The sequence below is a fragment of the Panthera tigris genome, chromosome A3, assembly GCF_018350195.1.
Source record: "Panthera tigris isolate Pti1 chromosome A3, P.tigris_Pti1_mat1.1, whole genome shotgun sequence".
NCBI classification, from domain to species: Eukaryota; Metazoa; Chordata; class Mammalia; order Carnivora; family Felidae; genus Panthera; species Panthera tigris.
The window spans coordinates 29,375,009-29,388,813 of record NC_056662.1 but is presented as its reverse complement, the minus strand read 5'-3'; the positions used below and the strand labels follow the sequence as shown (position 1 = coordinate 29,388,813).

Below are 13,805 nucleotides of genomic sequence, written 5' to 3'. Positions count from 1 at the left end.
TCCTTTAAATCTCGCTGGCAAATGTCCATCTTCCCTGATGCAATTACTCTTGAAAACTAATCAGAAGATGTTACATTTTTTATTCCTAACAAATGGATTTGCAATCCCACTAAAACTATTCACTTAAGGTATTTTCTTTTTTAACTTTTTACTATAGAAATGTTGAAACACACAAAAGAAGTGCAAACTCTAACTCTTTTATACATATATCCAGCTTCGATAACTATTAATATATGGTAAATCATCTATAAATGACCAAACACAATGAATTATTATTTTTTAAGTTTATTTATCGAGAGAGAGAGAGAGAGAGAGAGAGAGAGAGAGAGAGAACGCACATGCATACAAGCAGGGGAGGGGCAGGGAGAGAGAGGGAGAGACAGAATCCCAAACAGGTTCCACCCTGTCAGTGCAGAGCCCTATGCAGGGCTCGATCCCACAAACTGTGAGATCATGACCTGAGCCAGACGCTCAACTGACTGAACCACCCAGGTTGCCCCACAATGAATTATTATTTTTTTAACTTTTAAAAAATGTTTTTATTTATTTTTGAGAGAGACAGAGTGTGAGTGGGGGAGGAGCAGAGAGAGAAAGAGACACAGAATCCGAAGCAGGCTCCAGGCTCTGAGCTGTCAGTATAGAGCCCAAGGCGGGGCTCGAACTCACAGAACTATGAGATCATGACCTGAGCCAAAGTGGGACACTGAACCGACTGGGCCATCCAGATGCCCCCACAATGAATTATTTTAAAACAAATTTGAGACATCGCATTATTTCATCCATAAATACTACAGTACTTATCTCTAAAAGAAAACAGTTGGGTTGGTTTTTTTTTGTTGTTTTTTTTTTTTTGAGGTAGGGAGGGGGTAGAGAGAGAGAGGGAGGGAGAATCCCAAGCAGGCTCCACATCGTGGCTCGATCCCATGACTGAGATTATGACCTAAGCCTAAACCAAGAGTTGGATGCTTATCTGACTCAGCCACCCAGGCACCCCAGGAGTCTTGCCTTTTAATGTAACTCCAATACTATTATAATACTTTAAAATAATTAAAATAATTTTTCAAAAATCATCGAATATACAGATGATATTCAAATTATTGCCAATGGTTTCATAAATATCTTTTTACAGCTGGTTTATATGAAACAGGATCTAAACAAGGTATACATATTACACTGAGTTAATGTCTCAAGTCTTTTCTAATCTGTAATAATTCTCCATTTTTTTTTTTTTTGCATTATTTGAAGTAACTGGGTTCGTCTGTAGAATTTCTCACATTATGATTTTCTAATTACATTCTATAAACTTGTGTTAAATCTAGAAATTTAATAAGTCAGATTTGATCTTATTTTGTTTGGGGGAGAATATTTCATGAATGGTGTTATATTTTTCCTACTGTACAACACTGGAGGAACATAAGGTTTAGTTGTATCCATTTTGGAGATAACATAATTAATCATAAGACTGTCAGTCTGATCTATTATAAACTTTCCTAATGGTTTTAACAACCACTGATGATCAATGTCTAGGTCCTTTATTTAACTAGATCATCTGGACATTTTTTAGAAATACATTTGGAGATTTTTATCAGGTAACAAATTATGTTTCCAAGTTTTTCATGTGTAGAGTTATGAGAGTTTTTATAGGTGCAACAAAATAACAATGACATCATGAATCATCAGAGAAATGCAAATAAAAACCACAATGAGATACTACTTCACACCCACTGAGATAGCTTAATCAAGAACGCAGAGGGGGCACTTGGCTTGCTCAGTCAGTGAGCCCCCAACTCTTGATCTCGGGGTTGTGAATTCCAGCCCCGCATTGGGTGTGGAGCCTACAAAAAAAAAAAAAAAAATACAGAACAACAAGTGTTGTTGAGGATATGGAGAAACCAGAACCCTGGTACACTGCTGCGAGAACTGCAAAATGGCACATCTGCTTTAGAAAACGGTTTTGGCAGCTCCTCTAAAAGTTAAAGAGTTATTACCATTTAACCCAGCAATTCCACTCCCGGGGCATATACTCAAGAGAAATTAAAACATATGTCTACGTAGAAACATATTCACGACAGCATTATTCATAATAGGCAAAAAGTGGAAACAATCCAAGTGTTCACTAACTGATTAAGGGATACACAAAATGTGGTGTATTAATATAATGGAACATTGTATCACTCAGTTACAAAAAGCAATGAAGTACAATACATGCCCAACATGGAGGAACCCCAAGAACATTAACTAGGTAAAAGCCACACATTGTATGATTCCATTTATATGATATGTCCAGAACAGGCATATCCATAGACTCAGAAAGGTAACCTGACTGCCGGAGGCTGGGGGATGGGCTGAACGGGGAATGACACTAATGGGTGCATAATTTCTTCTTGGGATGATGAAAATGTTCTGAAATTAGATGGCGGTGATGACTGTACAACTCCAAGAATATACTGAAAACCTCTGAACTGTACATTTTAAAAGGGTGAATTTATGATATGTAAATTATATTTCAATAAAGCTTTTTTTTTTTAATTACGAGGAAAAGACTACTCCAGAGCACATTTCTTTTAAGAGAAAAAGTGGTTACTTTTCATTCATTGTTAAGATAACACCTTTACTTGAAGAGACAGACTGAGGATATTAATTTTTCAAATAATATTTGCCAGGTAGCACACACAGAAAAAGTCAACAATTTTTTTTTGTAAGAGAAAAATGCATAACATCAACTCTACAAGATAGCCAACAAATGATAACCTGCCTCAATAGTCCATGAAGAGGCAGTGAATGAATTTCATCCTTTTATTCAGTCAAAGCAACTTTGTCAGTAGTTTACATTTAGACAATTATTCCACACAGCAGTGTCATTAAAGCAATCATTTACTATTATGTCTTCTCCAGTATAATCTTCCTCCAGTAGCTCACAAAAGATGTAATGGGGGGGGGGGTATTATTAAAAGAAAACCTAGCAAATACTAAGACATGATAGAAGCTTCTATACTTTTATAATTACATATAGCAAACCTCCCATACTGCAGAATTTGTCCTAATACTGTTCAAATCTTCAGCAACATTTTCCGTTCATCATACAAGAGTATTTGCTGAAAAAGGAATGCATTTTGGTTTCTTGACATATTGTTTTCCATACTTTTTTTTTAAAGCAAGCCTTTTGGTGGGTAGGGCACAACAGGAAGAACCTGTCAATGGTATGTGTCTTTTTGTCTTCCGTAAGAACGAGAAACCTCAAAATATATACTTTAGTCACTAGGTTAATAAAGTTGTGTAAAGCATCTCACTGAATAGCCTATAACTTGAAACATCACTGGAAAAAGAAAAATGTAGAGTTTCTCTGTATGCTGTTTTCAGATGTCTTGGTACTAATGACAGGCTTATATTTCATTATTTCATATCTCAAGGTTCTACATACTCTTAAGACAAGATTCCCATCAATGACAGAGGATGTAAATCCATGTTTTAAATAGGCTTCTCTATACTTTCCAATATATTAAGGGCTGACTTATTTAACCTGATTTAGTAGCTCACCAAGAGTTTGTAATAGCTGAACAAGGGTCAGCTATTTGTGCTTGCATTATTCATATTTTCTTCAGTCCCTGGTTTCTTTGCAGAAATTGCTTTAAGTCACTTGTCCATTTTGTGAGGGTTAGTTTAATAAAAACTAACATAAACTGTTATCAATGATGCAATATACTTAAAGCAAATGTATGGTTATGGATCTGCTTGCTCACAGCAGAACTCCCTTGAGGACACTCAAAGTTCTGCAGTTAACACATTAACACTGACTTACAGACCCAAAAAGATGCCAGTGACCTAAACGTAATGCTTTATCATAAAAATGATAAAAAGCTCTAATTTTCTTCCAGCATCACAGTGAATCATCCTACCTACCCCACTTTGAAAACTACCGCTCCAGATTGCAGCTACAGTGAACTTTTTACAACTGCAAATCTGATTAGTTCACTCTCCTCCTTATAATCCTATAATGGCTTAGCTCTGCCTTCAGGATAAAGTCCAACACCCTTGCATGTCATATAGGGCCCTTCAACTCTGGCTCCTGCCTCTCTCTAGCCCAGGAGTTCTCAGCCCTGGCTGCATACTGGAATCACTTGGGGAGTTAAATAAATATACATTCTCAGGTCTCACCCTAGACCAACTAAATCAAAATACCTGGGGGTGGGGTATTTGCATCCCTGATTTTTTAAGTTCCTTGGGTGAATCTAAAGTGCAGCCAGTGTGAACTACCCCTCTTACTCACAAAGGCCTCAATTAGGCCTTGCTACTCTAAATGTGATCAAGCCACCCACAGCAGTATCTGCCTCACCAGGGAGCTGGTTAGTAATGCAGAATCCCAAGTCCCACCCTAGACCTACTGAATTAGGACTTGGCATTTTAACAAGGTCCCCCGATGGTTCATGTGAACATCCAAGTTAGAGAAGCAATGCCCTAAGTTACTAAACCCCTTCTCAGCTCAGGGCCTTTGTAAATTTTTAAGTACTGTCTAACATTGAATTTCTCTGGCATTAGCTCACAAATGTGAAAGGTCATACATCACATCCATGTTACTCTAGGATATCCCCAGTTCCTGACACAATGTCTAGTATTCTCAGTTAAACAGCATCTAGTCTTATGTTTCATACCTAAATTTCCACAGTATTTCTGACCTATTAACCATGTATTTCCTTAAAAACAAGTTGCCTTTAGGGGTGCCTGGGTGGCTCAGTCGGTTGAGCGTCTAACTTCAACTCAGGTCATGATATCACGATTCGTGGGTTTAGGCCCCACATCAGGCTCGCCGCTGTCAGCACGGAGCCCCCTTCAGATCCTCTGTCCCCGTTTCTCTCTGCCCCTCCTCTGCTCATGTTCTCTCTCTCAAAAATAAACAAACACTGGGTGAAAAAAAAAGTTCTTTAAATACATAACTCTTGGATAGGATACATAACATAGCACTGTACTTATTTCCAAATCTAAATGAGCTACTGGTCTCTTTCCAGAGAAATGTAAATTAAACCTAATTCAAAGTGCCATTACGTTTTGGTTAAATTAATAAAATCAAATATTAGGTTTTGTTTGTAATACCATTGACTGGATTGTCAGGAAAAAGGGCCACATAAATTGTTGATAATGTTATAATGTAGTTCAACCTTTCCAGATAGCAATTTGGCACTGGAACCATAACCTGACTCAGTGAACCCATCTTAGGAGCAAGAGTCCAAGAAAATAATCCAAAAGAAGTATTTGAAGAAAGGTGCTGAAAAGTACCCTTTATGGGGCACCTGGCTGGCCTAATCAGCAGAGGATACGAGTCTTGATCTTGGGACTGTGAGTTTGAGCCCCATGATGGGTACAGAGATCACTTAAAAATAAAATCTTGGGGCGCCTGGGTGGCGCAGTCGGTTAAGCGCCCGACTTCAGCCAGGTCACAATCTCGCGGTCCGTGAGTTCGAGCCCCGCGTCAGGCTCTGGGCTGATGGCTCGGAGCCTGGAGCCTGTTTCCGATTCTGTGTCTCCCTCTCTCTCTGCCCCTCCCCCGTTCATGCTCGGTCTCTCTCTGTCCCAAAAATAAATAAAAAAACGTTGAAAAAAAAAATTAAAAAAAAAAAAATAAATAAAAATAAAAAAAAATAAAATCTTAACCAAAAAAAAAATCTTAACCAAAATCATTTATAATAGCAAAAAGAATTAAATTACTGTTATCAATGCATAGAATACCATTCTGTGATTTAAATCAGATACATAAATGAGGGGCGCCTGGGTAGCTCAGTCAGTTGAGCAACTGACGATTTCGGCTCAGGTCATGATCTCACAGTTAGGGAGACAGAGCCCCGTGTCAGGCTCTGAGCTGAGCGTGGAGCCTGCTTAAGATTCTCTTTCTCGGGGCACCTGGGCGGCTCAGTCGGTTGGGCGTCCGATTTCGGCTCAGGTCATGATCTCGCATTCCATGAGTTCGAGCCCCGCATCGGGCTCTGTGCTGACAGCTCAGAGCCTGGAGCCTGTTTCAGGTTCTGGGTCTCCCTCTCTCTCTGACCCTCCCCCGTTCATGCTCTGTCTCTCTCTGTCTCAAAAATAAATAAACGTAAAAAAAAAAATTTTTTTTTAAATAAAAAAAAAAGATTCTTTCTCTCTTCCTCTCCCTGCTTGTGCTCTCTCTCTCTAAAATTAAAAAAAAAAATTAATTAAAATTTAAAAATATTTATATATAAATTAGATACATAAATGAGTATAAAATATTTGATGCTCTTCAAAAATACAAAAATCATATTCCATGTATACAAACTATTAAAAAAAGCTATGCCTGTATACTGACACAAATAGATGTGAATTTAAATGTACAAGAGCCTGCCTGGCTTAGTCGGTAGAGCATGCAACTCTCATCTCAAGGGCTGAGTTTAAGCCTCACATTGGGTGTGGAGCCTACTTAAAAATAAACAAAGAAATAAATAAAGTAAATATAGTTTGGGTGGGGGGATGGGTTAAACAGGCGACGAGGATTAAGGAGTGCACTTGTGATCAGCACCAAGTGATGTATGGAGTTGGTGAATCAATATATTGTACACGTCCCATGATCTCATGGTTCTTGGGTTCGAGCCCTATGTTGGGCTCTGTGCTGACAGCTCAGAGCCTGGAGTCTGCTTCAGATCCCTGTCTCTCTGTTCCTCCCCTGCTCACACTCAGTCTCTCTCTCTCTCTCTCTCTCTCTCTCTCAAAAATAAATAAAAGATTAAAAAGAATTATAAATGTATGTATATTTTGCACACCTGCAACTAATATAACACTGTATGTTAACTGGAATTAAGGTAAAAATTTAAAAAAATAAAACAAGTACAATTTTACATTTAAAATTTTACAATTTAATAAATTCTCTTTTCTATAGAGAGTATATATCCATAATTTTGGTAAACTCTATACCCAACATAGGGCTTGAACATCTCGGGCTTGAACCCTGAGAACAAGCGTCACATGCTCTAATGACTGAGGCAGCCATCCTTACAGAGAATATATTAAAACAAATTTTAATGTTGGATTATTTACGGGTTTGCTGTTCAAGTTTATTAAGTTTGTGTTATATAGTGCTATTTTTGTTGTACTCAGTCTCCCTAAAAACATATTTCTTCAGCTTTGGTATTTGGGAACATTTATTAGTTATTGCACTGGAAGTAAAAAGACAAGATTCTGTATTTGGCCAGCTTCCTGCTTATAACTCAAACTCAAACTTCACCTGCATCCCATTTTTTCCACATGAAGGTGGAGAAAAATAATGCAACAATGTTTACAAATCAATTCTGAGTGCCTCCAGTGAAAGGTGCTGGACCAATACAAATATCGGAACTGCTTAAAAAACAACCACCACCCATGCTGACAAATCACACAAGGCACTTATCCTTCTGAGCCTCAATGTCTCCCTCCGTAAACCAAAAGAAATCAGTTAGAATCACATGGGGGGGGGGGGGGAGTAGGCGAAGGAAAAGTAGGCTTAGGATATCTGAAAAAGCATCGCATACACACGCTGATCAAGATCCACTGAGTCCCATTCACATTTTGGGAGGAGAATGACTGAGTTAGTACAACCCCCTTGAAGAGGTGGTGATTTGGCTATATGTCTGAAAATTTTAAATGCACATATATTCTTTGACCCAGTAATTCCACTTCTAGAAATACATGGTTCAGATCATTTTACACATAAGTTCCTAACAACGTACTATCTACAAAAACATTCACTGTAACACTGTAATAGAAAAACCTGGAAACTTAAATGTTGCTTAACACAAAGACTAGTTACAAACTATGCTGCAGCCATACAATGAAAAAACTTTAAAATGTCAACAGAAAGAATGAACAGCTTTATATCTACAAATATGGAATGATTTTCTAAATGTGCTAAGGAAAAAGGAAAAAGGAAAAAGGTGTGACTGGTATGTACCACGGGCGGAGGAACATGGACAGGTAGACATGTGTTTCTAAAGCAACAGTGTCTATGTAAGGCCACAGAAACTGGGAACTTCAGCCATCTCTGGAGGAAGCAGGGTAGGAGAGAGACTTATTTTCTTCTCTCTCCCTTTTTATACTGCTGGAGTTTTTTTCTCAGATGTATCGATCTTTTCCCAAACCTGAGGATTCTCTGTAGGCCTCCCTCTGAGTCTAAGAGGCTATCATTCTGCCCCAGTAGGGCTTGGTCATTGCCTCCTAAATTGCAGGGGCATCGGCATCTGGCCTCACACTGCCCCGAAGTGATCTTTTAGAGCCCAGTCAGCCCAGGTCCCTGACGGTCTTTAAAATCCCCAGTGGCTCTCCACTGCCCAAACTCGAAAACAGCACAAACAGCCCTGCAAGCTCACCCTAATCTCATCTCCCACCCTTCTCCCCTCTACCCAACCCAGTTGTTTAACCTCTCCCTGCTCCCCAAGGATAGTGGATTCCTTCCACCTCCAAGCCCTCCTGCGCTGCTCCTTCTTTCCTACATCCTGTCTACAACACACAAACTCATATGCACCCTTCATGACCCAAACACCCCTCCCAGGAAAGCTTTCTTGGACCTCTCAGGGAAGGAATGCTGTCTATGCAGCGTGGCAGATGCTCTGGAACTAGACTGCCAAGATTCAAATCCTGACTCTTCCTCCATCTGCCCACTATATGGCCTCAGTTTGCACCCTTGTCAAACAGGAATAAGCCCCTACTTGGCTGTTGAAAGATTAAGTCATTCATAGGATGAATTTATTACAAAGTGTCTCACAAGGCAAATAAAATAACTATTATTATTATTATCACATTCTCATAGCACTTACGATGTATTTGTATTCACCTTACCTGTACTATGAGCCCCTAAAAGGTAAAGATTTTACTCCCTTGCTTTTATTTTGCATCCCAAGCACTTCACGTGGCAAACAGAAGGCACATGAATGCCTTTACTTAAATCAGAAGATTGGCTTTTCTGGTTCTGAATTTCATCCAGATGGTAAATAACTCGCTAAAAGGTACCCAGTGAACAGCCTCCTGGATCCCACACGCCCTAGAACGCACATCTGAGCCAGAACACTTGAGGCTCAGAGACCAGGGGGCTTTGAGGCTTTCAGAGACAGGCAGATTGGAGACCAGGAAGATGTGAGACCTGCCGGTTCCTGCTTACTGACTACTTACGGGGACTGGATGAAACGGACACGGGGAGACAGGCAACCAGGATCCTGAAAGTCCCGGGCGTGCCAGGGACTCCACGCAGGCAGGCCTTCAGGAAACACCCAGGAGAAGATGCTCTCAGGCAGTGGGGGTCTGGAGTACACAGAGACAAGACACCCAAGGGGGAAGAGACGGGATGGGACCCACAGGACAACGGAGAGGAAGAATCCTCCCAGCACGGCAGATGGAAAAAGGTACACAAGACACAGCTCCTGGCCTCAGGAAGCTTCCCGAAGGAGAAGACCTTTAAAGAAAGAGGTAGAGCTTGGCAGGGAAAGGCGGGGCGGAAAGAGGCTGGCACGAGCAAGGGCGTCCAAAGGCGTGAAGAGGCAGTCCAGCAGGGGTGAGGGCTGAATGGCTAGGGGTGAGGGAAGCTCGGAGTAAATATGAATGGCCAGCCTGTCCAGAGGCTTGTATGACCTGATGGGACATTCTGGGCTTCATTCATCCCGTGGGAAAAGGAGAGCGAGGAGTTTTTAAGTAAACAAGTGACAGCATCAGATCTGTGTTTTCTGAAGGAGTGGCCAGGCAGGAGGATGTTCGCCCATCTTCCACCCTCGCTCGGTTCTCTCCTCGCCCACCATCTTCTGGTTCTGGGGCTCTGCCGTCACAGCAAGCAGGCGGCAGGCGAAGACGCCTCCTGGGAGAGGGGACTGGTCCTGGAGCACGAATCCCAACCCCGGGAACAGGTTTCTGAAGGCATTTACTCTGCCTACGGAGGCTCTGAGCATTCCTCCTCTCGGTCCTACAAACATCACCACTGATCGAAAACACAAGCAGACAAACAACCCTCAGCTCTGCCATTGTCATTTTTATCTTCAGGACATACAATTAGGAACCAATTCTCCAAAAACCAAGGTTGGTTCTATTTACCAAAAGTAAAAAGGAAGGAGATCTGCGTTCCCAATTGGCTCATTGTGAATTCTGGGCAGCTCTGAGCCCCTATTTCCCTTCTTTAAGCAGCCTCAACAGTTGGGAGTGGGCGGAAAAGAGGGGGGCCTGGGACAGGGGCCAGGGGGGTTTAAGGGAAAGAAAAGTTGGTCTCCGCAAGAGCAAATTTTCTCATGCCAGGAGCTCTCCTCTGTCTCCCCATTAAATGGCCCTGAGCAGATTCTGGTCTCACCGTTCCAAGTTGCTTCGTTCAGAATGAACTATGGCAGCGCCCTGGCCTGGCCCCAGGAGGACGCACGCGAAGTTCCCGGGCACTCGAGAGGGGTCGGCGCCCTGTCCGGCACGTTTCCGGGGACCCCCCCCCCTCCCCGCGGACAGCGCAAGGACGCGGGGGTCCCACTAGAGCCGCCTGATGGCTGCCACCGGGAAAAGAGGGGCTGGGGCTCCGGCCCGCGACCCCTCCCACCCGCGCCTGGGAGCCGCCCCCCCTTGCGGAGCCCACCGGGGCGGCGGCGGCCGCGAGCACTCACCGAGTCCGGCGCTGGGCGGGACCGCTGGGGACGAGGACGGCGGCTCCGCCTCGGCTCCGCGGCGGCGTCTCGGCCCGCCACACGCCCTCAGGGCCGCCGCCCGGCCCGCGGCTCGGAGCTCCGCGGCGGCGGCGGCGGCCTCGCCTCCATGGCGAGGGGAAGCGGCTGAGGGGGCGACTGGGCGGGCGGCGGTGATGGCGGCCGCGGCCCGGGGTCCGAGCTGGCTAGCGCGCGCGCGTCTCTGTCAGCGCCGCACTCGCCGCAGCCTCGCTCCCGACCCGGCCTTGGCTGTAAGGCGCTTCTTCATTGGCGGTTCAGAGACGGGCGCTGATTGGCCCATACCGAAAGGGCGTCTCCGGCCCGCGCGGGCCCCGCCCCTGCGCGCCTCCGAGCGCTCGCTCGCTAGCTCCGGTAGGGCGCTGAGCCTGGGCTCACGGTCTCGCCCGCTCCTACGCCGCCGGGGAGGCTTGAGTGCGCCCCACCGCCGCTCAGACGTCGGGGAAGCCGGAGCCCGGGGGTACTGATGCCGGTGCACCAACGCCTTCCGCTTCTACAGTCCCAGCCCCCTGGACGTGGGCCTTCTTCCCAGCTTACAGATGCGGAAACTGAGGCCAAATGCAAGTTATACCAGTGTTTAGCAACCAGGACGGCCTGGAACTCAAAAGCTGCCTTTCCACCCCGCTCTCCAAATGTGTTCCATTCTGACTTTTTACCCTCCCCCCAGTTGCCGCAAGGTACTCAAAAGGACGTAGGCTCTCTCGGGGAGAGGAACCTGCGAAGCCCCTAGAACGGACCTGGCACCATAAGTGTCCTCTTACGCACCCTGTCACCTCACGCCATCCCCACCCAAACCCTAAGGAAATCTCTCCCGCTTTCTAGATGCGCGTACCGGGGCCTGGCTTGCCACCGAGTCGAGTAGAAAAAATACGACACACGGTGCTCTGCGGAGGGGATGCCGTTTGCGATACGCCACGGGGGAGGGGAGGCTCAAACCGCACAGAGGACCGGGATATGCGTTCCGCCCCTGGGGCTGGGGTCAGGGTTGCAGGCGTGGCCCTCCTCCCCAGGGCTCCCTGCCCCACGTGTGGTGTCCCAAAGCTACGCGTACGTCTGTCCGGCCGCAGTGGGTTCCCAGGCTACCGGACTTGGGCGTCCGCAGCTGAAGCCCCTTTACACGGGGCTGGTGTGTGGCGGGTGAGACGTTCTCCTGGTTGTGGCCCCCACACGAGGTCCCTCGAACGCTCCGATCCCCGATCAGGGCGAGTGGTTGGGCGTCTGCAGGCTGGAGACCTATTGCAGAGAGGTGTGCAAACGGAGATTGCTGGGGGGCCCTTAATCCCAGAGCTGGAGTCCGCGCCTGCGGTGGGTGGCGCCCGAGGGGAAGTCTGGCCAGCGGCAACTCTCCGTGACAAGGGGTGCCTGGGGGTACATTTTGGCGCAAGAGTCCACGTCAGCTGCTATTTCCTCGGGGTTGGTGCCCCTATTACCTCCAGTCTCCACCACCGCCTGTTGTTGGGGCGCCAATTTAGGACTGTATATGCACGCTCCCTCCTCCACATTTGTGGAATAAGTGAGTGTATGCTGACCAGAGCCAAGGCCTGGGAATACGGGGTGCGGTGGGCCTCCTTCAGGCCGTCCCTTCCCAGGCAGGGAAGTTCCTTCTCTATGGAGAGTGGTGTCTCTTGCTCCCTCTCAGCAGGGCCTGCCCAGAGGGGTCACCAAACTGCCAAACCCTCTGCGCCTCTGCCCAGTGGACACTCTAGCCACATGCCCAGTTTCTGTTAGACCCCAGGGGCAGCCAATGGGGGCAAGTTCTTCCAAACATTTCCCAGAAAGTCCCAAGTCAGTCTGCCTGCACAGGGGAAAAGCCTGAACTGAAAGCATTTAGAAACCCTGGGGAAAAAAAAAAAAAAAAAAAAAAGACTGTATGTGCAGGAGGCATGTGGGTGGCTAGGGTAGCAACAGTTCCTTAAGACCAGACCTCACCAGCTTAGTTTTGCCTTGTCTATATCTGACCTACCCTATTATCTCTTAGTATGCTTCTTTTGGCTGATTTGTTTCTTTACAATTTTACTTACATTACCATAAAATGTTTGACATGCTACTTACACTTTCTAACATATGTTAAAATAACTATTAAAATAAAAAGTGTCGGGGCACCTGGCTGGCTTAGTAGAGCATATAGCACTTGATCTTGGGGTTGGGAGTTTGAGCCCCACGTTGGGGGTAGAGTTTACTTAAGTAAAATTTAGAAAAAAAGTGTTTATCCTCAAGATCATCTGAAGGATACCCCCCTACACACACACACACACACACACACACACAATGTGGTCACACTTGGGAAAATGCTGCTGGTTGGGTGTGAGAGTCACAGAGCCCTGGGGTTCAAGCCCTGGCATTGACTGAGTGACCTAAGTCTCCCTCTGCTACTCTTCCTGGAACGTCCCAGGCCTGGACTGAGAATTATAAGCATGTACAGCTTGGCAAGTGACCCATTCTCAGGAAATGCAGTTCCTTCTCTCCACGAGACAGTGGCCCTGTGGTCAGCGCATTTGTGGTGTGCATGTAGGGATGAGAGAACCTCAGACCAAGGAGAGGCAGGGTCTTGGACATCCCATCCTGAAGACCCTGGTTTGGTTCGGCTCGGTAATCACACAGACCCTGTTTCCAGTGGAGAGGACAGAGTTCCATCCTCATCTGCCCACCTATGGAGACCTGCCCAGCCTGCCCTTCCCATCTGAGGCCCAGGGGTTCCACACTTTTGCCCCATCACCACAGGACAAAGGGATGTCTTCCAAGAGGAGAGAATAAGACAGCAGGCCCGAGAGAGGAAGGCAGGCAGGTTTCCTGTACTCAGGCCCACCCACGTGGGAGGCCAAAGCCCTGCTCCCAGTCCTACTTTAGGCCCTGCCCGCCGGGGCCTATGCCTACACATGTAGGTGCATACACATATAGGTAGGCACTCGTCGTCCACCCCACAGGTGCCCCAAGGAGTCACAGGGTTCACGAGAAAAGGGCTGAAGAGCTGGAGAATTGGGGTAAAGGACTCCTATTTCATTAGGTAGATCACCTCCCCTCTCCGGGCCTTCTTTCTCCATCTAGCAAATGGAACAATGAATCATTCACTCGACAAATACTGAGGGCAAACCATGTGCTGGACACAGCAGGGAATAAAACAGAAAAGGTCTCTGCTCTCAGGAATTT

General features: G+C 45.7%; 1 protein-coding gene across 3 annotated transcripts in view; it reads right to left on the bottom strand.

The window, feature by feature from the left end:
- PTPRA (protein tyrosine phosphatase receptor type A) overlaps positions 1–10,654 on the bottom strand; it is a 158,906-nt gene extending 148,252 nt beyond the window's left edge. Inside the window, exon 1 of one of the 3 annotated variants that reach the window (XM_042980793.1) lies at positions 10,602–10,654. The gene's annotated coding sequence lies outside the window, so the exon portion shown is untranslated. The remainder of the gene's footprint in view (positions 1–10,601) is intronic. The other 2 variants (XM_042980796.1, XM_042980794.1) reach the window with 2 other exon arrangements.
- Between the last annotated feature and the right edge of the window lie 3,151 nt (positions 10,655–13,805).